At 41.5% G+C, this 25,425-nt stretch overlaps 1 protein-coding gene and 1 long non-coding RNA gene across 12 annotated transcripts in view; one reads left to right on the forward strand and one right to left on the reverse strand.

Annotated features, from left to right (window-relative positions):
• KCNIP1 (potassium voltage-gated channel interacting protein 1) overlaps window positions 1-25,425 on the forward strand; it is a 565,439-nt gene that overhangs the window by 469,139 nt on the left and 70,875 nt on the right. The window lies entirely within an intron of this gene.
• Window positions 587-25,425, reverse strand: part of LOC310697042 — a 30,636-nt gene continuing 5,797 nt past the window's right edge. Inside the window, exon 3 of the long non-coding RNA XR_014520898.1 lies at window positions 587-3,703. This is a non-coding gene — a long non-coding RNA (uncharacterized lncRNA). The remainder of the gene's footprint in view (window positions 3,704-25,425) is intronic.

Consider the following 25,425-nt stretch of genomic DNA (forward strand, 5'->3'; position numbering starts at 1 on the left):
GGCAATGGTTCCCCATCTGGTTTTCGTCATAGCCCTGGACACTTGATGAGAAAATGCAAAGGAGTGGGATCTAAAGAAGGTTCTGTAGGTTTGAGGGATGTCTCTAAGGCTGCCTTAGGATGAGTTGGCTAAAGACAGACCTAGTACAGTCACAAAGAGCCATCATGTCAGGGCAGCATCACAATTTGCGTGACAGATGGCAAACCAGTAAAATGAACGCTAGACTAGCTTCTGAGTTGCTCCTCTTATTGTGCATCAGATGAGCTACCTGTCTCTTATGTGACACACTGTATCTTTATTTTTATAGTGGTACCTTGGTTTTCGAGCGTCTCGGAAGACGAACATTTTGTTTTTTGAATGCCAAAAACCTAAAAGTAATTGCCTCTGTTTTCAAACGTCCCTCAGAAGTTGAACAGCTTCCGCTGCGTATTTTTCAATTTTTCCAATTGAACTTGCAGCCAGCCCTTTGCGCCTCAGTTTTCGAACGCTTCGGAAGTCGAACCGTCTTCCAGAACGGATTACGTTCGAGAACCGAGGTACCACTGTATTATTCACTAATAATAATAATTCACTATCAGTCTACTTCTGCCATGTTAAAATGTTTTATTTGTCTTTACTCTTAGACAGTATTTTTTCTACATTGTTTGCATGGTGAAACTATTGGTCAAGTACACTTGCAAATATACCCTCATTTTCCAGACACAGATATGGCAACGGGGATAATTGTGCCTGAGGTCTTGGCTGTAGGTAACCTGCATTAAAGTTGAATTCTTAAAAGTGTTTCAAATGTTGTGAAAATTTGAGAATATACATCTGTGTACTGTATATATTCCACAATGCACGAAACCTATATGCATCTTTTAAAAATGTGCACTGTAGATATGCATGTTTCAGTCACCCTTAAATAGCCTGGAACAGGGCCCTGCTGGAGTTGATAGATGTTGCAATCCACAACACCAGGGTGAGAAAAGTTGCTGTAGAATGCACAGGTAGTCTAAAATAACACTCCGCATCAATATGGTGTACAGATGTGCCCCTCACATTAGAGTAACAGTCCTAAAGTCAAACATGCAGTGGTTCCTATGTATGGCCACTTAGAAGTAAAGCCCACTAGTTTCAGATTTAGTGTAAGAGTTCAGGTTTAACCTGGCAAGTACACAAAACTTTGAAATACCTCAAATGCTCATCTCCCCACCCCCTCCTCAGATCCTCTTGCTGTTTTCTAGATATGCTTCCTTTATGTGATTTGAATGCTATGGATTAGCTTCAAAGCCATTTAGACCATTGTTTTGCTAAATAAAATGCTTGATACAAGCTTAACTAGCATCTTGATAACAGTTACATGAGGGAGTCCAGCTTATTAGCAGCCTTGAACAAATGTGGAGCTGAGTCTGATAACCATTTTTGAAAACCACCTCATTAACTACTGCTTGATAAGAGGATAGCGACATAGTAAACAACTTCACACTTGCAAAACTCCATGAGTGGAGGAGGCAAAGGCCTTATTATTTTGTATTGCTCTGTGATCATAGGCTGAAATACGTTTTATAGTCCACAACTATTTTGGTGTTTTATATTAGCTAAATAACATTAGCTATGGAAATTTTTGATCTATTTGTAAATCAGAAGAAGTGGAATACTTTTGCTCTATTGTTTACTGTTTGTGAATTATATGAAGTTCATGGTGAAGCTTTGTTAACAAAAATGCAGCTGACTATTGATAAACCTATTGGCATTTCGATAAGCATTTTTCTAAAAGACAAACAAAAATGTATTACAAGACCTGTTTCTAAGCTGCAAAGAGGAAGCAATGTAAACACAAATTTTATTGACTGTGCATAGGATCACCTTGCTTGATTCATTTTTTATTGTGCAGTTTTAATTAACAAAGGGTATAAGTGCAAAGCCCATGCGTGCTTCTGTTTATCACAATGGCCATGTTAGCTACCCAGTAAAGCCATTCATTCATACAGATGATTCATATGAAAGTCTGTTTATCTTTAACAGCCTGTTGCAGTCCACTGAAGACTGTACAATACACTGAAGGTGAAAGATAACGCTACGTGGGGACATTATGTTCAGTTCTTTTCATTTGTGTATGGAAGTGTGTACTTGTAATATATCAGATCATCTGCAATTTATTATAGGGGTTCCACTTGTCTTTTCTATTAGTTCATTATTTGACTTATCCTTTTCTTGACTTTTTGCTATTTTCCATCATACTGTTTTGCTGAAAACATAGGCTTGAATCCTAACTAGGTATCTATGAACTGAAAGGCTTCTTCCATTGAAAGATGAACCAAGATCCAGTGGAGGATCCCAAGCAATAGAGGGGAACAATGTTCACAGATACCCCCCTTCCCACTGCAATGCTGAGTGCTGCCTTTCATGTTCCTCTAGAGGGCCCTACCAGTGCATTTTTTTTTCAGGGAGGCACAAGGCTGCCTTGTGGGAAGAGGCAGAAAGTGTACATCAGTCATCTCACTTCCACTGGCAGGAACTCTGCTTAAAGTACAATCCCACCCTCAGAAATCTAGTTAGGATATAAACTATATTCTATTGTATTGCAGAAAGGAGGTGTGCCCCTGCTTTAGCATAGGAAAAAGCCAGCATTCTTTGTGTTTTATTTTTCAGTTCAATAGAGCTATGGAATAAAGAGCTTTGTGTTAGCATAACTTCTTAAAAAATAATCTTTTGACTTGGGCAAAATCATAATTGTAGTGTCTGTTTTGAATGCCTCTATTGAATGTTTGCATTGCTTAATAAGCAGAGGCTAATCTGGATGTCTAAGTGATTAATTTACAAGCAGGAATAAAGCAAAAAGTGATAAAATAAAGAACTAGGAAGGGAGGAAAATTGCATTCAAAAGCACAAGCATGAGGTTAGATGGGACATATTGGATAGGTACCACTTCAGACCCTCATAAAATGCCATTCGTTAATTTCAGGATCTCAGATCAGAGCAGGTGGGTTTATGCAGTGTAGCAAACATGCCTCCGATGTGTTAGCTTAACCACCCGTGCTTTCTCAAAGGCATTTAATGAAAGACAGCTCACAGGATTGCCATGTCATTTATCAGTCACTGCTCCTATGGCTTTAACAGAAACCTGTTCTGTTGAAGATATGGAAGGTGTGGGGACAAAATGAAAGTCCTCCAGACTTGTACTACTTGCACACATGTTGGTTCTGTTTGAAGCTTCTGATGACACATGAACTCTGGGGTGGGGTGGGAGGCAGGTGTGATCCCATTCTCCCTGCCATCTGGTATCACATGAATAGAGCTAATGTTTACCTCCCAAGTTGTGCAGAGTTCCACCTGCTGATTCAGTAGTTGTTGTTTAAGACAAAGAAGTCTAGGCTGATTTTGTTGTTTTCACTTGGAAAACCAAGCAGCTGATGGTGATAATAGTAAGGATTTTCTGCTAGGGCAGCTGATTGATGCTACTGAAGAGAACCTCGTATAAATGCTGGTGTTATAGTCATAGATTATTCCATCACTTCCTATGTATTTTCAAGGTTCTCCTTGATTGCTTCTGTAGGCGTTATCATGCCTGCATGCCACCCTCTTCAAGCCATAAACATACAGCCCAGAGGCTGGCAAAGTGCTGCCTGGATGTCAGACTAGTGTTGCATTGCAGCAGTTGTAGATTGATTTCCATAATTTACAGTATGTAGAAGGCCATGTTTCTTAGTCAGTGTAGAAACTGGAAAAGAGAGAAGTTACTGAATTAGCATATTTCACACATACTTAGCAATTTATATCAGGCAAAGGTTTAGTTTGCAAATATGCACAGGGAAAAATGGCAAGGACTGCAAATGATTTATCTGCTGTTTACCATATCCTGAAGCTTAGGACCAATAATACATGGAGAATTAAATGATTATTCTTAATGCGTTCAGACAGCAGACACAAAACCTGGGCTCATCTAAATTTCAGATCAAGAATTAAACTTAAAATGGGGGCGGGGGGCTTCTTTCTTTCCAGCTAAAGCATAGGGGATAGGAGGACTGATTGTGAAAGGTTTCCACTAACACAATAACTGCAAGCAAATTATAGATTTAATTTTAGATTGTTCAAGAAGCTCTGCAGTGGGAAAGTCTATCATGTTGTATCGGGATTGAAAGAAGCAGTTTTGTGTTCGACAAGAATATGGCAAATACTTGGCTGCTGTGGAATAGTCTTAATTTTATTTTTCAGCCTCTTTAGTTTATTCTGCTTGTTTGTATTTATATTTTAATTGCCTTTGTTGTATTTTTTCATGTAAACTATCCTAGGAACATGGCTGATGTGTACTCTTCAAATGCCTATCATTAATAACACTTCGTTGCCTCCCCCCTTCATACCCTGTTGCATTGGCAAAATCTGCTGTGGGGGTGTACCTCAAGCCTCTGGAGCATACTTGGGGGGGGGTGGAGGCCTGCAAGCAGGGAGGAGAGGTAGGAAAAGTCCTGTTGTGCAAATGGAGGTCTGTTCTCCTTGCATAACAGCAGCATTGGATACTGCCATGTGTGAATATACTAGAGAAATGCCCATCAAATTTGGATGACAGGTGGAATGGAGCCCACTGGATGTTTTGTTCCTTCCTACTCCAAACTCATTCTCTATGGCTAGACCTCCAGACAGGCTTAGTTTGTAGTACAGTGGTACCTCAGGTTAAGTACTTAATTCATTCCGGAGGTCTGTTCTTAACCTGAAACTGTTCTTAACCTGAAGCACCACTTTAGCTAATGGCGCCGCGCCACCGGAGCACAATTTCTGTTCTCATCCTGAAGCAAAGTTCTTAACCCGAGGTACTATTTCTGGGTTAGCGGAGTCTGTAACCTGAAGCATATGTAACCCGAGTTACCACTGTATTAGCCGAAGTCAAAGTATTACTTGAAATTAAGATAGGATTTGAGATAAGCAATGTCTTACTATTGTGACCAGCTTACCATGTAGCACCTGTTGGCACAAAGCAACTTAGTCCCCCCCAGACACCACTTTGTGTTGAAAGTAGGAAACCGTGTACTGCCAACTGAATGGTGAGATGGCAGGCCATTCATCTTTTCTTTGGTGCTTAGCCCAGAAACAAGTGTGTGGGAGTTTGCCTCTTCAGGTGTCAGTGGTACATTCAGTAGCAGACTACCTCAGAGCTGCAGCGGAACTTTGCCTGAAAAGCTGGGGTGGCAGTAGCAGGAAGAAGCACCTTCCAGTTTCTCCAGCCTTCAGATCTTCAAGCTAGCAATAGTAACAGAGCTGAGATTGACTTTTAGCACACTGCTGTAATTGCTCAATTAGGACCAGTTGCAGCAGCATCCTAAAAGCCAATCCATGCTGAGTTCAGTTGTGCACACCAGCTGCAGTTGCATTTTGGGATGCTGTCACAGTCAGTCAGTTTTATTGCACATCGCCAAAGGCTTCCGCAATGTACACAGAATCATTCAACAGTTAAAAGGAAATATGCTAGATTAATACAAAAAACTTAAAATCCAATAATTTAGGAAAAAGCAGGAGAAACGAATGATGTCAGAGATAACTCAAGTAGAAAGTGGTCACTTTCAGCTCTGGGAATTATCCTAAAGGTGTCTCGGTTAACTGGCACATTATTGGATGTTAGGATGTAATTGATAACGTTTTGGCCAATATTTAATCCCAGAATGTTGTATTGTCCAGTTTTTACACCTTTCCTTGTCTAGGCTTTCACTCCCTGATGTGGTAGTCACTATGAGTGGGTCCACAAAGTGAGTTAGACCTTTGTGATTTTACAGATGTAATCTTCCAGATAGCTGTTTGGAGAGCCATGGATGTCAATTAAAAAACAAAAACAAAAGTGGTTGTCACCTTATTTTTTTGTAGTGAATTTCATACAAAGTATTATATAATTCTCTTTTACTTTAGACCAGCTCTTTGTAGACCCTTTCTCAGTTTGTCCATGTGCAAAGAAGGATAGATTTTCCTATGTGCTCCTTTTTACTTGAAATAAGTATTTGCAGCTAAATAGGACTGTAACCCACATACTTTTCCAACATTCTTTCCCAGAATGCTCTTTAGTAAACTATTTTTGGGGGTTAAAAGACTGGTTGGGATTCACTGGTGCTTTCTCACAATAATTGAAACCTGGGGTTTTACTGCAGATAGGTTCAGTGAATATAAGGTACTTATTAAAAGACTCGACTTGCTACTAGAGCAAAATATCCAGTAAGATATTGATAAACCATAAAAAACTAGACTGAAACATTCTGATAGTTCTATGTTGCTGCTCCTCCTGTTTTTTTCTTTTCTTTTCAGAATATGAAGCCTTAAATTGGGAACACATTTTTGCCAGTTCAAGGTCAAAAAGGTGTGTAGCACAAAGTCTACAATTGTGAAATGACTTTTTCTAGCAAAACCCTGTTGACTCCAGTGAGAGAGCAATCCTGACTGGTGCAGGGAGATGTAGAGCAGTGGATTGTGTCAAATGTAGCATTTATTAATGGCTACTAAATAAGCTCCTCAATGTGAATGTGAGATTCTAAAGGACAAGGGTTGTCCTCAGGAAGAACTTTTCAGTAGGTCTGTGGAATATTTTATATGAAATAAATAAACATTTCTGATACCTCTGGGTTTGTGTGGGCAGCACCAGAACTGGGATTTCTATATTTTATTTTTCTTTGTCTTTGCCTTGTAGCACTCACAATTATACCAACATCACCCACTCAACTATCCTTCTTGTGCATCAAAACATACTCCCTAAGGCCAGCTCTGTGATGTCTTCCTAGCAGTGAAACTTTTATTTGGGTGATAATAACATTGCCTTCCTTTCTAGAAAGAATGTACCATTTCAATTAATGGCTGCTCTTTGATTAACCAAGTAAAAGCAAAATATTTCTTAACATGGCTCTTTCTTTAAATAGATGACATTTCCCTAGACCTCCTGGCAGCTTTAAATATAATTTTAGTCATTGCTTAAATCACCTGGTGTTACAAGAAATCGACTGAATCATTGACAACAGAGAGGAAAAATAAATGTTATATGCTCACCAGTGTTTGACTTAAGAAATGTTAAATTGTCATAGTGGGCTATATCAAATGTTAGTCCTACTCAGAGTAGACCCATTAAATAAAATGGCATGAGTAACTTGATTATATTAATTTTTAATTTCTGCTTGGAGTAAACCTTAGTTGGATACAACGCAGTGGGCATGGGCTTACATGTAACGAAAGAATCACATATTATTTGATTCAGTTTAAACATATTACATGAAAAAATAACTCCCATAGATTTAAAGATAGATCAATCCATAATGTGTTGAATATGAATAGTCACTTAGGGCATATGTAAACTTTTTGGGCCTTTATCTAAAGTAGTTTTCAGAGATTATTTTACTCACGTGTTTGAAAATTTCTAGAAAAGAAAATAAAGAATTCCAAACCCAACACCTTTTTGGGTGCAGAATTAAACATATTTAATTCTGAGAGAACATGCTTAGGAGTGTTTTCTTTGTAATGTCTTGCCAGACAGAAGTGTGACACATGGGACTCCAAAAACTGCACAGGAACAAGTAGCATCCAAAGTGGCCTGCAGGTGTGCCTCGTTTTGCTTTTTTGTTGGTGGCTAATTTTGGTGGTCATAATAATTTTGGTGGTCAGATAATGTGTCTTCTAGAGTCCTGTTCATACATTATTGATGCATAGGGCTCTAACCTGGCTAGTCCCAATTTGCGAACACCTGCAAAGGAACTCTACCTGTGAGCTGCTGCTTATGCATAAGCACTCCAAGACTGGGCAACTCTGTGTCCTGAGTGCATGGGTGTTTCTTTGCAGATGTTTGTGCTCAGTGTGTGAATGTTGGGGGCAGGGCTAGCCCAAGATGGGGCATCAGGAGTGGGACCACCAGCACAGTTCTGCTCCTGCTTCACCACATGAGTATATGAATGGCGTAGGACAACATGATGATTGGGTGGGATGTTACCCTTATCAGAGTTCTAGAAGTAAAGTAACCAGAATAGAAATGAAAAAGACTGTCACCTTTGGAGGTTGTTTTCATCTTTTGAATGTGTGTATATGTGTGAGGACTGTTAAGAAATCTTTTCCCCTCATTTTAGCTCTAAGAGGGAAATATTTCAAAGTGTTTGGGAGACTGTGTGTACTCTTGGTGGCTAGAAAGCATTGGTGATTTTCTTTTTCCTCTCCTTTTTCCTATTACAGAATAAAGATAAGTTAATGACTTTGAAATATGATTTACCAGGTACTCTGGCATTCAAACTGCAATGATAATCGGATATTGAAAATACTGTACACATTGTGTATGAGGGGTTTTTTGTGGGGGGGAGGGAGGTGACTATCTCAGCAATTGATAGTTTTGAAATTATTCAAATGTTTAATGCTTTCATTCTAATGCTAAATTAGAATCCTTTTTCTGAACCAGCAAATTCTACTACTTCCCCACACACCCTTTTTCTTTACTCATTGCTTTTGCAAATTGCAGTCTATAGGTCTACTGTCAAATTCCACAGTTACCAGGCAAACCGTTACTACTGTCTCAACAGAATAGTTCTCTTGCCCCTTATGTAATCTATCATCACACTGCACCATGTGTTTTGTACTGTTAAAGTAGCATACAGATGTTATTTAGTAACAGTAAGGAACTCATGATGCCATGCAATGATGCAATGAGAATGTGCAAAAGCGTCTGAGGCATTGTAAATATGAGAAGTATAGCATTTCAAGTTAGAAAATCTAAAACACAGTGCAAAGATGGATTAGAGGTAGCAATCAGCAGTACTGATGTTTGGATGCCAATAAGGAATTGCGCCAGGGGATTTCACAAATCTCTTCTTCGTTATTGGTTTTGCAGATCGTAATATTGAAACTCCCTCTACATATGTAGCTATGCAGCACATTCTGATCAAGGATGAGGACTGTCTGCCAGTTTAAATCATTATCTTAACTACACATGATGCGTTTATCATTTCATGGCCAATGGGGAAGAGTTGCCTACTGAAATATTTACTACTACAGTAAACAGGATTATGTAGACAAATTATTTTTCCCTTTTCATAGAATCATAGAATCATAGAATCATAGAGTTGGAAGAGACCACAAGGGCCATCGAGTCCAACCCCCTGCCAAGCAGGAAACACCATCAGAGCACTCCTGACATATGGTTGTCAAGCCTCTGCTTAAAGACCTCCAAAGTAGGAGACTCCACCACACTCCTTGGCAGCAAATTCCACTGTCGAACAGCTCTTACTGTCAGGAAGTTCTTCCTAATGTTTAGGTGGAATCTTCTTTCTTGTAGTTTGGATCCATTGCTCCGTGTCCGCTTCTCTGGAGCAGCAGAAAACAACCTTTCTCCCTCCTCTATGTGACATCCTTTTATATATTTGAACATGGCTATCATATCACCCCTTAACCTCCTCTTCTCCAGGCTAAACATGCCCAGCTCCCTTAGCCGTTCCTCATAAGGCATCGTTTCCAGGCCTTTGACCATTTTGGTTGCCCTCCTCTGGACACGTTCCAGTTTGTCAGTGTCCTTCTTGAATTGTGGTGCCCAGAACTGGACACAGTACTCCAGATGTGGTCTGACCAGAGCAGAATACAGTGGCACTATTACTTCCCTTGATCTAGATGCTATACTCCTATTGATGCAGCCCAGAATTGCATTGGCTTTTTTAGCTGCCGCGTCACACTGTTGGCTCATGTCAAGTTTGTGGTCAACCAAGACTCCTAGATCCTTTTCACATGTACTGCTCTCAAGCCAGGTGTCACCCATCTTGTATTTGTGCCTCTCATTTTTTTTGCCCAAGTGCAATACTTTACATTTCTCCCTGTTAAAATTCATCTTGTTTGCTTTTGCCCAGTTCTCTAATCTGTCAAGGTCGTTTTGAAGTGTGATCCTGTCCTCTGGGGTGTTAGCCACCCCTCCCAGTTTGGTGTCATCTGCAAATTTGATCAGGATGCCCTTGAGTCCATCATCCAAGTCGTTGATAAAGATGTTGAATAAGACCGGGCCCAAGACAGAACCCTGTGGCACCCCACTAGTCACTCTTCTCCAGGATGAAGAGGAACCATTGATGAGCACCCTTTGGGTTCGGTCAGTCAGCCAGTTACAAATCCACTGAGTGGTAGCATAGTCAAGACCGCATTTTACCAGCTTCTTTACAAGAATATCATGGGGCACCTTGTCAAATGCCTTGCTGAAATCAAGGTAGGCTACATCCACTGCGTTCCCTTCATCTACCAGGCTTGTAATTCTGTCAAAAAACGAGATCAGGTTAGTCTGACATGACTTATTTTTCAGAAATCCATGCTGACTATTGGTGATCACAGCATTCCTTTCTAGGTGCTCACAGACTGTTTGCTTAATGATCTGTTCCAGAATCTTCCCTGCTATTGATGTCAGACTGACTGGGCGGTAATTATTTGGGTCCTCTCTTTTCCCCTTTTTGAAAATAGGGACAACATTTGCCCTCCTCCAGTCTGCCGGGACTTCGCCTGTTCTCCAGGAATTCTCAAAGATGACTGCCAGTGGTTCTGAGATCACATCTGCCAGTTCTTTTAATACTCTTGGATGCAGTTCATCTGGCCCTGGAGACTTGAATACATCTAATCTAGCCAAATATTCTTGTACTATCTCCTTAGTTATTCTGGGCTGTGTTTCCTTTGCTGAATCATTTGCTCCAAATTCTTCAGGTCGGGCATTGTTTTCTTTATCGGAGAAGACTGAGGCAAAGAAGGCATTGAGGAGTTCAGCCCTTTCTGTGTCCCCTGTTTGCATTTCACCATCTTCTCCTCTGAGTGACCCCACTGTTTCTTTGTTCTTCCTTTTGCTACGAACATACCCATAAAAGCCTTTTTTGTTGCTTTTAACCTCTCTAGCAAGCTTGAGTTCATTCTGTGCTTTAGCTTTTCTGACTTTGTGTCTACACGTGCTGGCTATTTGTTTGAATTCCTCTTTGGTGGTTTCCCCCCTTTTCCATTTTTTGTACACATCCTTTTTTAATCTTAATTCAGTTAAAAGTTCTTTAGATAGCCACCCTGGTTTCTTTAGGCACCTTCCATGTTTCCGTCTCATTGGTATTGCCTGACGTTGTGCTTTTACTATCTCCCTCTTAACAAACTCCCAGCCATCATGAACTCCCTTTCCTTTTAGTATTGCTGTCCATGGGATCTCACCCAGCACTTCCCTAAGTTTTATGAAGTCGGCTTTCTTAAAGTCAAGAAATTGAGTCCTAGTATGCTTGGCTGCTACTTTCCGCTGTATAGTAAACTTCAGAAGAGCATGATCACTCACACCTAATGATCCTTCCACATCTACCCCACTAACCAGGTCATCAACATTGGTTAGGACCAGATCTAAAATGGCTGTTCCTCTTGTTGCTTCTCCCACTTTCTGGACAATGAAGTTGTCTGCAAGGCCAGTGAGGAATCTGTTTGACCTTATGCTCTTGGCTGAGTTTGACGTCCAACAAATATCCGGGTAATTGAAGTCCCCCATTACTACTATCTCCCTTCCTTTTGCATGCTTGGCCATCTGTTCCAGGAAGGCAGCATCTATGTCCTCCGTTTGGCTTGGGGATCTATAGTAAACTCCCACAATGAGGTCTCTGTTATTCTTCTCTCCCTTAATTTTGACCCAAATGCTCTCACTTTGGCTTTGAGGTTCTAAATCTTGGATCTCTTCACAGGTATACACATCCCTGACATATAACGCCACTCCTCCTCCTTTCTTGTCTGGTCTGTTTCTCTGAAATAGATTGTATCCCCCCATTATTACATTCCAATCGTGGGACTTATCCCACCAGGTTTCAGTGATGCCTATTATGTCATATTTAGTTTGCTGTACCAAGAGCTCAAGCTCATCTTGTTTATTTCCCATGCTTTGCGCATTAGTGTACAGACATTGAAGTCCATTAATCATTCCCCCGTGTCTCTTATTTAAGGATTTTTTCCTCCCTCCACTAGGTCCGCGTGCTGTTTGCTCCATTTGGTCTATGACATTTGGATGATCATCTTCATTAATTGATAGACTCCTACCTTCAGGAGCACTGTCTCCCTCCCCCACATTAGTCAGTTTAAAGCCCTCCTGATGAGGTTTCTGAGATTTTTGGCAAAAACATTTCTCCCAACCGTTGTGAGGTGCAGCCCATCACTTGCCAGAAGTCCATCTTCAAGAAACTGCAGTCCGTGATCTAAGAATCCAAACCGTTCCTGTTTACACCATTTGCGAAGCCAGCTGTTCACTTCCACTATTTTCCCCTCTCTCCCTGGGCCACGTCGTTCAACTGGGAGGACAGACGAGATGACAATTTGTGCATTTAGTTGCTTCAATTTCCTGCCGAGAGCCTCGTAGTCTCTTTTGATCTTCTGGAGGCTATTGTTTGCAGTGTCATTGGTTCCCACATGAACCAAGAGGAAGGGGTATTCGTCAGTGGGTTTTATGATTTTTTCCAGTCGTTCAGTTACATCTTGGATCTTAGCCCCGGGGAGACAGCACACTTCCCGAGACATCTTGTCAGGCCCACAGATCACTGCTTCTGTTCCCCTCAGTAGGGAATCCCCTATCACCACTACACGCCTCCTCTTGGGTTTGGTCGGGGTTCTTCTGTGAGCTGTCTGTTCCAAGGTCGCCTGCACATTCCCTGAGGACTGACTTTGCTGCTCGTCTTCATATACCTGATCGACTGTAACGAGGGAGAGATCCTCAAATGGAGTCTGCTCTTCGTCTTCCATGCTAGGGGAGAGGACCTCAAAGCGATTGTGTATTTCTAAACAATCAGAGTGAACCCTGGGCCTCCTACTTCTTTGAGTCACGTTTCTCCATATATCTGGCTCCTGTGTTGCTGAACTATCCTCCTTCTCAGGGGAGTCCCCTGTCTCCTCTCTGGTGGAGACGGTGTGCTCTGTTGCTTCCAAGAAGAGCTCCAGCTCTCTAATTCTTTGGAGCGTAGCTACACATTCCTCCAGTTGCTGAACTTTATCTTTTAAAAGGGCAATCAACATGCAATTGCTGCAGGTAAAGCTGCCTGCAACCTTTGGCAAGATGGCAAACATTGCGCAGGAATCGCAGGCGACTGCAGCTGTTCCCTCCCCTTCCATCTTGAGATCGTGTCGTTCGGGGTGGCTACAGAGGTCCTCCATCATAAAAAGCTTGAGGACAGGACAAATAACTTCCCCTCCACACACACACACACACAAAACACCTAGGTCTCCCCCACAAACGTTTGAGACTAGCTCCCCTAAATCTAAAAGATGGGTATAACTGCGCGCGCCGCTAGGCGCGCGCCGCTGCCCTGCAGCCTCTGATAAGCTCCTCCCACAGCTAATCCCCTGCCTCAACAGAAACCCTGCCCCCTCTGACCTTTACACAGGGAAAACAGCTAATCAGCCACAAAGAAACACACACACACAAGAAAACCCTTTTTGCTCCTTCTTCAACTCTGCCCTGCAGCCTCTGATAAGCTCCTCCCACAGCTAATCCCCTGCCTCAACAGAAACCCTGCCCCCTCTGACCTTTACACAGGGAAAACAGCTAATCAGCCACAAAGAAACACACACACACAAGAAAACCCTTTTTGCTCCTTCTTCAACTCTGCCCTGCAGCCTCTGATAAGCTCCTCCCACAGCTAATCCCCTGCCTCAACAGAAACCCTGCCCCCTCTGACCTTTACACAGGGAAAACAGCTAATCAGCCACAAAGAAACACACACACACAAGAAAACCCTTTTTGCTCCTTCTTCAACTCTGCCCTGCAGCCTCTGAACATTTCACTGAACATTTCACTGAACATTTCACTGAACATTTCACTGAACAGTCAATGAAGTTACTTATTTTTGCTGGCAAATTCAGCTTGCCACCTTCATACTTTATTGTGCTCCCTACTTTCTTGACTGCAGTGTTCTTATGTAAAGATTTCTGTTTCTGAAATACACTTGTGCGCATGTGTACCCCTGTTGTGGATTGACAGGCATGTGCATCATATGTAAATGCCACACATTGTAGTTGGAGTGGGGAACCTCAGGCTCTGGGGCTCTGTCTGGCCCTTGATATTCTCCCTTTCTGAGGCAACACCCCTTGGCAACCCTGCTCCATGCTTTCCTTGAGTGTTTTTGCCAGACTGGAATGTGTTCTTGAACTGTGATAATGCCTCTGGCTTGCCTGGAGGGAACACAGAGATATTTGTGTGAAAAGAAAACTCTTGGTTGTTGTTTTTCATGGCTGAAATGTAACCTACTGTACAAGGTAGCCATTTGTGGAATGCCCTCCTTGGTGAGGTGTGTTTGTCAGGCGCTGTGATACCAATTCTCCTGCCCCATGTTCATTTAATGTGGGAAAAGAGTGAGTGTGAATGCAGTGGGTTGCAGTTCTACTTACAGTAAAGCCATTGAAAATAATGTTCCTAAGTTGGCCATGTCTGTTAGCTTCAGTGGGTTGTATTCAGTGCTAATCCTACTGAGAGGAGACCCATTGACGTTAATGGTCATAACTTACTTAGGTTCATTAATTTCAGTATGTCTGCTCTGAGTAGTATTTAGTTGAATCATACCCAACAGGACTACTCTCAGTAGGACTAGCTTGGATACAAGCCTGGTCTTTCAAAATCACTCAGGGAGAAGATTTCAGCTGGGATCCAAAGTTTTGTGCACAGATTTTGTCTGCTGTTCATTTGCACCAGAATTTCTTTGTTAGAAGTTATTTCTTCCCCAAATTGCATGTTCTCCTTTCTTCCTTTTGTGAAGCTCAATGCAGATTATTCTGCATTGCATTCATGAGGCCTACATCCATGTACCCTCAAGACTTATATTGTGTTGTCTAAGGTGCAGATAATTTTGGAATTAACATAGTATAAGAGAGGGGTTTTTTGGGCTAGAGCCCTGTTCTGTAGAACTGCCTTCCCCAGTCTGATGCGAGCAAAGGCTGCTGCAAACTTTGAAGCACACATAGTGATTCATGCTACCTTTTAATGCTTCAGACTAACCTTTAAGTTGTTGATTTCTATAATGTATATCTTTGCTGCATTAGCAGAGCTGACATTTTGTCACAAATATTGGATATTTTCCAGCTATCATCCTTCCCCAGCCTGGTGCTTCCAGATATTTCTTATAACTCCCACTAGTCCTGGTCAGCATTGTCAATGGCCAGTGATAATGGAAATTGTTGTTCTAAAACATCTGGGCGCACCATGTTGGGAGAGGTTACCTGAAATAAATATTCTAGCAAAATGAGCTCTTGTACAATTTGTACAAGCATATTTATATTATATTTTACAGTGATACACTTGCAGCCCATGAGATGCATTTTATCCACAAACTGTGCATATGGCATAATTTTCTTTCAGAATGCCAAGGCTAGATTGAATGAAGAAGATCCAAAGGGAGCTAGCAACATTTGATAAATTGGCAGCTTGATGGCTAATGAAATTCAAGTGCTGACAAATAGAAGATGAAGTGTTTTGTATGGGATCATTTAAATGATTCCTGCACGTTGCTATGTTGCGAATCAACAAAATGCTGCTGGTATTGCCATGGAAAACTCAGTGGAAAATCTGTGCCTACAGAATATTCAAAATCCACAAACTTTAGGAAACAGTAACGTAAAAGGGAAAGATAATTCTATAAAAATGATATATTCTGTAGTACTGAATAATGAATCAGTGCGTGAATTCAGTGATGGACATGATGTGGTTGAACAAAGTGGAGCTTAATCAAGACAAGACAAGACTATTGGCTGGGATTTCTTTTGTTAAGTACACAGCCTATTTTGCATGGGGGCTGCATTTCTCCTTGCAAGTGCAATTCACAGTAGTGCTCCTGGATCTGTCACTTCTTGAGTGCCCAGATGGTATCAGTAGCCAGGAGCGATTTTCATCAAGTTCAGCTGCTGTACCAGCTGACTGCTTTCCTGGAGAAAACTGGCCTGTGGTCAGACATGTTTCTGTAGCATCCAGATTAGATTATTGTAATGTACTCTACATGGGGCTGCTTTCAAAAAGGGTCTGGAAACGATTCAAAATGTGGTGATAACTGGTATGCTGCATGGGGAAGATATAATCCCCATGCTGTTCCATTGTCATTAGTTGCTTGGAGATTTTTTTATTATACTAAGTGGTATAAAAAAATTAACTAATTCATTTCTTGACTGGTTTCGAAGTGCTGATGGTAAGCATTGAAAGCCCTAATCCACAGCTGCAGAAACTGCAATCTTATTTTATGTGCCCCCCCCAAGCCACCTGATTCTTACCTCCTATCATAATTCCTTCCTTCTTGTTCATTCCCTCCTTATTTTTATTGGTTTTGTTTGGCTGTGTATCACACTAAAGTAAAAAAGGAATTGCTTCCTCTTGCTTTCCTGAGTAGTAGTTATATTGATTTGTTGTGATAAATATATGTAAGTATCTGTACAGTGGTACCTCGGGTTACAGGCACTTCAGATTACAGACGCTTCAGGTTACAGACTCCTCTCGGATTAAGAACTTTGCTTTAGGATGAGAACAGAAATCGCGTGGCAGCGGTGTGGCAGCAGAGGGAGGCCCCATTAGCTAAAGTGGTACCTCAGGTTAAAAACAGTTTCAGGTTAAGAACGGACCTCCAGAACGAATTAAATTTAACCCAAGGTACCACTGTACTAGGAGTTCAAATCTGAGGTAGCCATAGTGAAAGTGAGGCAGGGCAGTCTTTATTCCAAGTTAGTTGACCTAGAAGACATTTGTCTCTGGTTCCCTTCATTTTCAGGCCTGGCTCTGCCCATTGCTGGCATGCAGTTCCTGAAGGTTTACCCCTGAGGGAAATTAGCCCTCAACATGGGGGAGAAATGTCTACCATTGTCCTAAATGGCCTGGGTATATGAACGGCCATACACTCAGATCAAAACCCGAGGCTTGCAGCATGTCACTTCTAGCACCAGATGAATCCCTTTTCAATTGTAGCACATGAATTGTGGCATATGCTTTTAAGTGATGCTTGTCGGTCCTCACTGCTGCTTGCCTTTCATTGAGCTTGAAAGTCAGGTTTTGTACATGTCTCCAAAAACAGCACTATAATTCAAAACTGCTTTCGTTGTGGTTGATGAAGAAGATGATAGTGAAAGTGGTTATATTAGTCCAGCAAGAAAGAGTTCTCACTATTAGTACCAGTTTTGAGTATTTTCCCCTTGAATATCACTTATTGCTTATAATTGCTATTATGCATTATACTCATTACATTTTACAACTCTGTCAGCATATACATAAAGCAACAGAGAAAGACGCCAAAGCTGTTCTTTTTGTACTGGTGGCATTTGGAATGCATGATAAACAGCAGTCTACTGCTGGAGCCACTGATGAAAAGGCAAGAAGTAATAGTCAGGTCTTAAATCATTTCTGGAAAATCCAGTCATGGTTTAATGCTGTTTGAAAGAAGCAGTACGGATGGCTGTGGAGTAAACTAACTACTTCTGATCTTTTAAGGCATATGCAGTTGGGTACAGCAACTTTTTCAAAGACAGCATCTTCCATATTCAGTGCAAGGGAGCATGAGACCACAAGGAAGTAGAATAGCTGCAAACAGAATTCTCACTTGAGGCTTTGTGCAAACGTTACATGAATAAAGAACTCTGCTTCTGAGTTAGCTCTCAACTATTGCTAATAATTTAACCGTTGCTGCTCAGAAATAGTAGTTGTAGTTTGTATATAGGTGTCTTTCACATAAGACCCATCTACCAGTGAAACAAGTCAATAGGGCAATGCTTTGTTATACTTAGGGATGGGGGGGCGGGAATTCAGTTCAGTTCACAATTTAATGCAAAGCTCTCTAGTTGTGCAATTTCTGAAACAGATGCAAACTGAAACACAGCTATAATTCAAAATGCTTACCTTTCCATATTTTACAATGCTGTTCTCCAAATAACCAGTGTCTCAAAAACGGCGTAAATTAGAGGAACGTATACTTAAAAGTGTATATATTAATGAAAAGAACAAAAATTGCATCCAAGTGCTGATGAATTTTCCTGAGAACATTTTATTTTAAATCACAAACAGATGCAGAATTGTGGAGAATTTAAGACTAAAAAATGAGAAACTAAGAAGAAACTAAAATTGACAGATTTGTCCAACCCTGGTTACAATGGATGTCCAAAATTTGATGAATGTTGGCATTCATGGGGAAGGGAACCGTAGCTCAATGGAAGAGTGCATTATTTGTATGCAGAAGGCACCAGGTGCAATCTCTGGCATGTCCAGAACAGATAATGAATGAGTTCAACAGCATCTGCCCAAGACCTTAGCATCTGCCAGACAGAGTGAATAATACTGGGCTAGTTCACAATTAGTCTGATGTGGTATAAGGCAGCTTTCTCTGTGTCTAATGTTAGCAGTCCCAGAAAAAAGTCTACATTGAAATGTTGGGCTGAGTGCAAATGCTCCACCTTAGAAAAGCAGCAGCAACAGCCCTGTTTATAGAGTGCCAGTCATAGGAGACAAGGGCGCTTTGCCCCCCCCAAAAAAATATGCGAGGGGGCTAGCCACCCAAAGGTTGATGAACATTGTCATTCAAATAGTGTGCATGCATTGCATCATGGGATTGATTAAGTGGGGTGGGGCTTATCTGAGCCGCCCCCCTCCCCCAGCGATATTTTATTCAGGCTGGCACCCCTGGTGCCAGTCATTTTCAGGGATGAGCAAGTCACCATTTTAAATTCCCTAGAGCGCCTTAGGAAGATGCTATATCATGATACAATGGCATTCTAAAGAGCATTCTTGAGGGAATGGTAGCCCTCACTGAGTGCAAGCAAAACTATTCATCTGTTGAGCCTCTATGTAAATGAAGTTTACACCCTTTATCCACAGAATTTTTCTGGGATTCCTAACATTGGAAACACGCAAAACTGTGTGACACCAGGTCAGACTATTTCTCTATCTTGCCAGTATTGTCTGTAAGATGCTTTCATAGGTATACATGCTAGTCTAAATTACTGCCTTCTTTGAGTGTGTACCAACTACCATAATGAACTGAAGAGCTGGCATTTTTAAAGACATGTGAAAACTTCTGGTATGCTTCCCCCCGCAACTGGCAGAAGTACATTCTGTCAATTCATCTGGGAGCTTAAAACTTTAGTATATAATTAGAAGTACCTGCACTGGAGTATTGCTTAGAAGCTCCCCTTCTCCCTCTTTTGCTGGTGTTAAAACCAATTAAAGTGGAGTTACTCATTTTTTAGTCTCCTCAAACTTTGCAAGAAATGTTTGGATTTACTTCATTTCTTGCAGTTGAGTGTTCTTCAAACAGCAGGGCTTAACCATTAAAACTTTGAAAGTTTTGTATAGCTACAATTTAGATCAGCAGGGAGAAGGGATATGGAGGGGAAGGAATATCAGCAAGAGCCTCAAAGCCTTTTTGAGAATAATGTCTCACCTGAAGATGGTGCATAAAGTGATTTTGGTTGAAAAATGTTACTATTGTGAAATGCCCATCATTATGACAAATGTCTGTGGAATGGGAGACCTGTATGTTGCCAATACCCCTGGATAGCTGTTGTGGATCTCTGTATTGCTTAGAAGCTCCCCCTTCTATAGCAACCCCCTGGAAGTGAGGACTGGGCCCCCCAATGAACTACTGTCTTCTGGCCCAGGAACAGTCAAAGCTGTTTTACCAGGTAAAGGGACCCCTGACCATTAGGTCCAGTTGTGACCGACTCTGGGGTTGCGGCGCTCATCTCGCTTTATTGGCCGAGGGAACTGGCGTACAGCTTCTGGGTCATGTGGCCAGCATGACTAAGCCGCTTCTGGCGAACCAGAGCAGCGCACGGAAATGGCGTTTACCTTCCTGCGGAGTGGTACCTATTTATCTACTTGAACTCTGATGTGCTTTCAAACTGCTAGGTTGGCAGGAGCTGGGACTAAACAACGGGAGCTCACCCTGTCACAGGGATTCGAACCTCTGACCTTCTGATTGGCAAGTCCTAGGCTCTGTGGTTTAACCCACAGCGTCAGGAGCAGCTGCTAAAAGGCACTTCTAGCCAGTGGTGCTTTCCCAGTATCTAGTGACAAAACTAGATCCAGAAGCACCCCCCCCCCCTCAGAAATCTGATCCTTCAAAGGAACAGGGTAGGCAACAGACAAATTTATCAGACTTGAAAACCACTCACCCATAATGACTCTGTTGTGCCAGGGTTCAAGCTCAGCTTATTTTCCTTCATTCACCCCACCACTGTCTAAGCACCAATCCAGGGCCCACACAGATCCTCCTGATTCAGATGTTATGGAGAAACTGTGCTGACTGATATCAGTGTACTAATGGCACCTGTAATAACCACTCCAGTGGCTTCATGTAGGTATTAAATATATTGGGAATAAAACAGTGCCCTGCAGTACCGCATCGTGTAACTGGCAAAAAGGCACTCTCACAAAGCTACTCTCTACATTTGGTTCTATAGTTGGGACTGGAACCACTGTAGCCCAATTCTATAGAGCTGGTATTTCATACTCAATGGTATTGAAAGCTGCAGACAGATCAAGAAGCAGGAGCTAGGTCTCACTCCTTGTAAAGGTCATATATCAGGGTGGCCCAGGCCAATTCAATCCCATGGCCAGGCCTGAACCCAGATTGTGCTAGATATAAATAATATGTGCTATCCAATAGTGCCTGAGCTGTCACATCACTGCTCTTTCTACCACCTTCAGCCCAAAGGATGTATTTGCAACTGGTCAGTAGTTATTTCTGGCCATGGGGCCAAGAGCCAGTTTCTTTAGGAGTGGCCGCAGCACTGTCACACACAGTGGAATATTAACCACATTCTGGACCCACCAGTCAAACATCCTTTGTTAGATTTAATAAGCTAATAGGGACAGGAGACAATAAAACACATGGTTGGGTGTCTACTTGTCCATATTAGAAACCACTTATATGGCAGAAGATAATGTTTGTGCACATCAGGACATTCTTGGGTTAGCGCTATATATACTCCAGTATTGTGTTCAAATTGAGAGCCAGTGTGGTGTAGTGGTTAAGAGCGGTAGTCTCGTAATCTGGGGAACCGGGTTCGCGTCTCCGCTCCTCCACATGCAGCTGCTGGGTGACCTTGGGCCAGTCACACTTCTTTGAAGTCTCTCAGCCCCACTCACCTCACAGAGTGTTTGTTGTGGGGGAGGAAGGGAAAGGAGATTGTTAGCCGCTTTGAGACTCCTGAAGGGGAGTGAAAGGCGGGATATCAAATCCAAACTCTTCTTCTTCTTTTTATTATTATTATCATCAGATAATGACAACTGCATATCTCTCAGGCAACGAATGGGGTCTGTTCTGACACAGGTTAATATTTTGCTGGGATGGGAAAACTGAGTAAGCAAGAGAGTATATGTAAAATCTAAGGATTAAGGCAGAAATGAGAAACTTGTAGCCTTCAAATGTTGCTGGAGTCCTCACTCCCATCAGTCCAAGGCAGCATAACCAATGGTCAGGGATGGCGGGTACCTGGACATCCTAAGACGAAGGGGGAAAAGGATGACACAACAACAGGGGATGCCTTTTACCTTTTATTATCAGACCAATCTATTGGAGATGCCTGTGAAGTAAAGAACTCTTCAGAGAAAACCATTGTGGGATCCCATCAAATTTCCCCACATCCCATTTTTGGTAACTTTTCTGAACAGGTACATACATAAAATTCATGTCTAGGAGAGCAAGAAGGAAAGAGATGATGGCCTCAAGATCGGGAAGCTGAATAGAAAACAGTGTTATTCAGAATGAATAATTTATGCAATGAAACTCTGCTTTTCCCTATGAAGAGGTTGGTAGTTATTCAAAAAGAGTCACTGCATAGTATTTATGAATAATTCTTGGCTGGCAGCTCATACGGCTGCATTTCATTCTGAATCACTGAGGATGTGAAATATTGGGCCTGATCCAGACAAAGGTACAGTCATACCTCGGATTACAGACGCTTCAGGTTGCATTTTTTCGGGTTACAGACCGCTGAAACCCGGAAGTACCAGAACTAATAGCCGTAAATAAATAAATAAATAAAAATACTTCCGGGTTTCGGCGGTCGTGCATGCGCAGAAGCGCTGAATCACAACCCACTGTGGGTTGCGAATACTGCGGGTTGCGAACATGCATCCCGCACAGATCACGTTCGCAACCTGAGCATCCACTGTATTCCATTTCAATAAGCACTGAATCCAACAAGAGGAAGTTAAGGGAGTATGATGAGACTTCAAGATGCTTAAAGTACAGCACATGCCATACTGGCTGAACACAACATTCTAGCATGGGGTACAATCCCATACACACTTACCCGAGAGTAAGTCCTGTTGAAGGCAGTAGAGCTTACTTCTGAGTAGACATGCACATGACTGCTTTGTTTGCCTTAATCATAGTAATCACAGTGCTTTTTTTTAAAAAAAAGGTGGCGCTCAAAGGTACGCAGTACCGGCAACTTTTTGTTCTTAAAAAGTGTGGCACTTACTGTGACAACTTCATTCTAGGAAAAAAAGCACTGGCTAAGCATCATGTCTGAACATATAGCCAAGAAGTAAACTAAAGTCTGAGGAAACAATTAGTGCTTGCCTGAAGTATTTGTAAAATTATAAGGAATTTTGTTAATTTCTTGGTGTGGGGTGCAAATGCCCCTGATGACTGGATTAATGGGGGGGTGGCAACATTTTTTGCATTGCCTCTTTTTCTTTTTTGAACAGCAATAATAAAAGCTTCACTGGACTCAGCTGCTCTTTCCATGTTCCTGGGACAGAATGTCACTGGGAACAACACTTCCCTTTAGTTAATGGAAGGTCTCAACTTTTTCATTCAGATAGTCATAAAGATCCTAGTGTGCTTTGTTTCCCATTCACCTGAAGACTTCAAAACTTTATCTATGAGGTGGATATGTGTAGAACTGCCAAACACATTTTTCTCCTTCTGAACATTAAACAGTTCTCTTGCCTCATTTTTGAAGATAACTGCTGGGACTCAGGCTGAAACGCCTTCTCCACACTTATTCCTAAAGATGAGAATTTAAGTCTTTATTATTTCAACCCAGGCTTCCAGTGCTAGGTCTCTGCAAATAGACTGGGGCAGATATGAAAAGTTAAGCATGCCCTTTAAAAAATATATATTGTAGATTAACATCACTACTGGGCATATTGTTTCCTGTTCAACAGCACAATATGTCTTTCTGAGCAGTGTAGTGAATATATGACTCAAGTTGAAGAGAGCTTTGACTGAGGAAGCCAGTGGAAACTAGAAAGCCAGCCCGACAATCCTAGTTAAGATGCTTTCCCCTTCCCATTCAAAAACGTTCAGATATTAATATAGTGTGTGTGTTTTAAGTAGATTTGCAAATATTTATTTTCATTTATATATGGGAACAGATGTGTTATATAAAATTAGCATATCTCTGTGTTTTCAAGTGAATGTGAAACAATGCACACTAGAATCTGCACTAACGTGCAAATTACCACCATTTGTTTCTTTCTTTGTTTGTTTAGACAGCTTATTAACTGATGTCAAAAGAAAAAGAAAATTTAATAATATGTAACTTTGAGCATAGATAAAGAAATATATTTTTTGGTAGTTAAAAGCTTAAGAACATCAACCAGTGCAGGAACTCCATCCATACTGATTGCTCCTACCAAGAGCGATCAAATCAGAGCACTGGATAACTAGAGTGACTCTTGCAAACGTGAACCAACACTGCTGGAGGAAACACGGGCAGCAGCCACAGAGGATTTGATTACTGAAGTTGGAGTATCAAATAAATTACTCATTTCTGTAACTCCTCAGAGGGAACCTAACTAATCCTATTAGAAAACCAGCAGAGCCATTTTATTCCTTTTTTCAAAAAATAGAGCTTGATCCCCCATAGAAAATATAAACTGCGGGCAGACACATTTTAAGAGATTGGAAGAAGGTCTGCGTTGCTCCCATGGTGAACCTGCTAATTTCTTTTGTCCCATGACAGTAGCTGGTCAGGTTTTTGAAACGTTGCAGAAACCTTTTTAACCAGAGACAGTAGTGTAGAGGAAATAAATGTGTGCCCCTGTGGGTTAATGGACTCCAGCTCCCATCAGCCCCCACCAGCAGGGATACTGGGAGTCGGAGTCCAACAACATCTAGAAGGCACAACACCTTCCCTTCAGTAGTGGTTAAGAAAAACTGAGTGGCTGTTAGGGATGGGAAAGAAATTCAAGTCAGTTCACATTTAAAGCCTAATCTACCAAATTCACACTTTCTGAAACAATACAACCAGAACATAGCCATCCTTTGAAATCCACACTTTATCTGAATATTGCAGTGCAGTTCTCCAGCCAAACCGTGTTTACAAAAATGTATATGTTAAGGGAAACTGTATAAAAGTGAACATATTGGGAAAAATAACATACAGAAATAAAAGAATTTCTTACAAAAATGTGTACATTCAAAACTGCAGATAAAAATGTGTTTATTAGAATAAATTCTCACTAAAATGCTGACAAGTTTTTGTAAGAACCTTTTTAAAATAAATACACCAATTGCTGCAGAAATGTGAAGAACTGAGTTTAAGATTGGAAAACCAAAAACCTGAAAGAAACGAAATTGACAGAGCCTTCTAATTCTAGTGGGCTATTTCAAGCAATACCATGCCACCTTCCAGGTTCTAAAAAACCCATGTCTGTCTCCAGACATATGCTGGGGAAAGGGCCTGTCTTTACAACTGTATACAAGTTACTAGATGGGAGTAATAATGGTAGAAAACAGAATGCAAAATCTACCACACAGCTGACAAATCTGATTCATTTCTTACTCCCTTCCTCTATCTGGAAGGAACTACGCTTTTAAAAATCTGTATGCTACACAGTGCCAGATATATTTTTATGCCAATGCAATGAAAATGACTGTGCCTATTATTTCTTATGTGAGGCATCTGAGTGGCTGAAGTTGGAAGCCAACATACTCAGGAATCTTATTGAAATCAATGGGTCTGCTTTAGGACTGCTCTTGAGCAAGCAGGTTCATTGTGGCTTGAGTATGTTACTGCATTAGGTGGCACTTGGTGTTGTAGCAATCTTGTTGCCTCCGTCTGGGATAAGTGCCACCACTTTTTTTAAGGAAGCCCAAAAGGTTGTTTCAGAATGATACTCAGTGGCCGTGAAACCCCCACCCTGCTATGCAATATGAATTTTGTTACACAGCTATCTTCTATATTTGTATTCATAGAATATGAATCCTCCCAGTGCTTTTTTTATAGAAAAAAGGTGCCAGTACTCACCATGAAGTTGTTACAGTAAGTGCCACACTGGGGGGGGGGGGAGTGCCAGTATTTCATACCCCCGAGTCTCCCCCCCCCCCAAAAAAAAGCACTGGACCCTCCCATGTGAAATTTAGGGATTCAACAGACAACAGCAATACTGTGAAAGCAGGAGAAAGGTTACTCAGAAATAAAAAAATCCCATTACCACCCTCATGTTCAAGGATAGAAACCTGTGTCTTCCAGGTGTTGTTGGACTCTGCCTCCTATCAT

This window comes from Podarcis liolepis, assembly GCF_965112155.1.
Source record: "Podarcis liolepis genome assembly, chromosome: 2".
Taxonomy (NCBI): domain Eukaryota; kingdom Metazoa; phylum Chordata; class Lepidosauria; order Squamata; family Lacertidae; genus Podarcis; species Podarcis liolepis.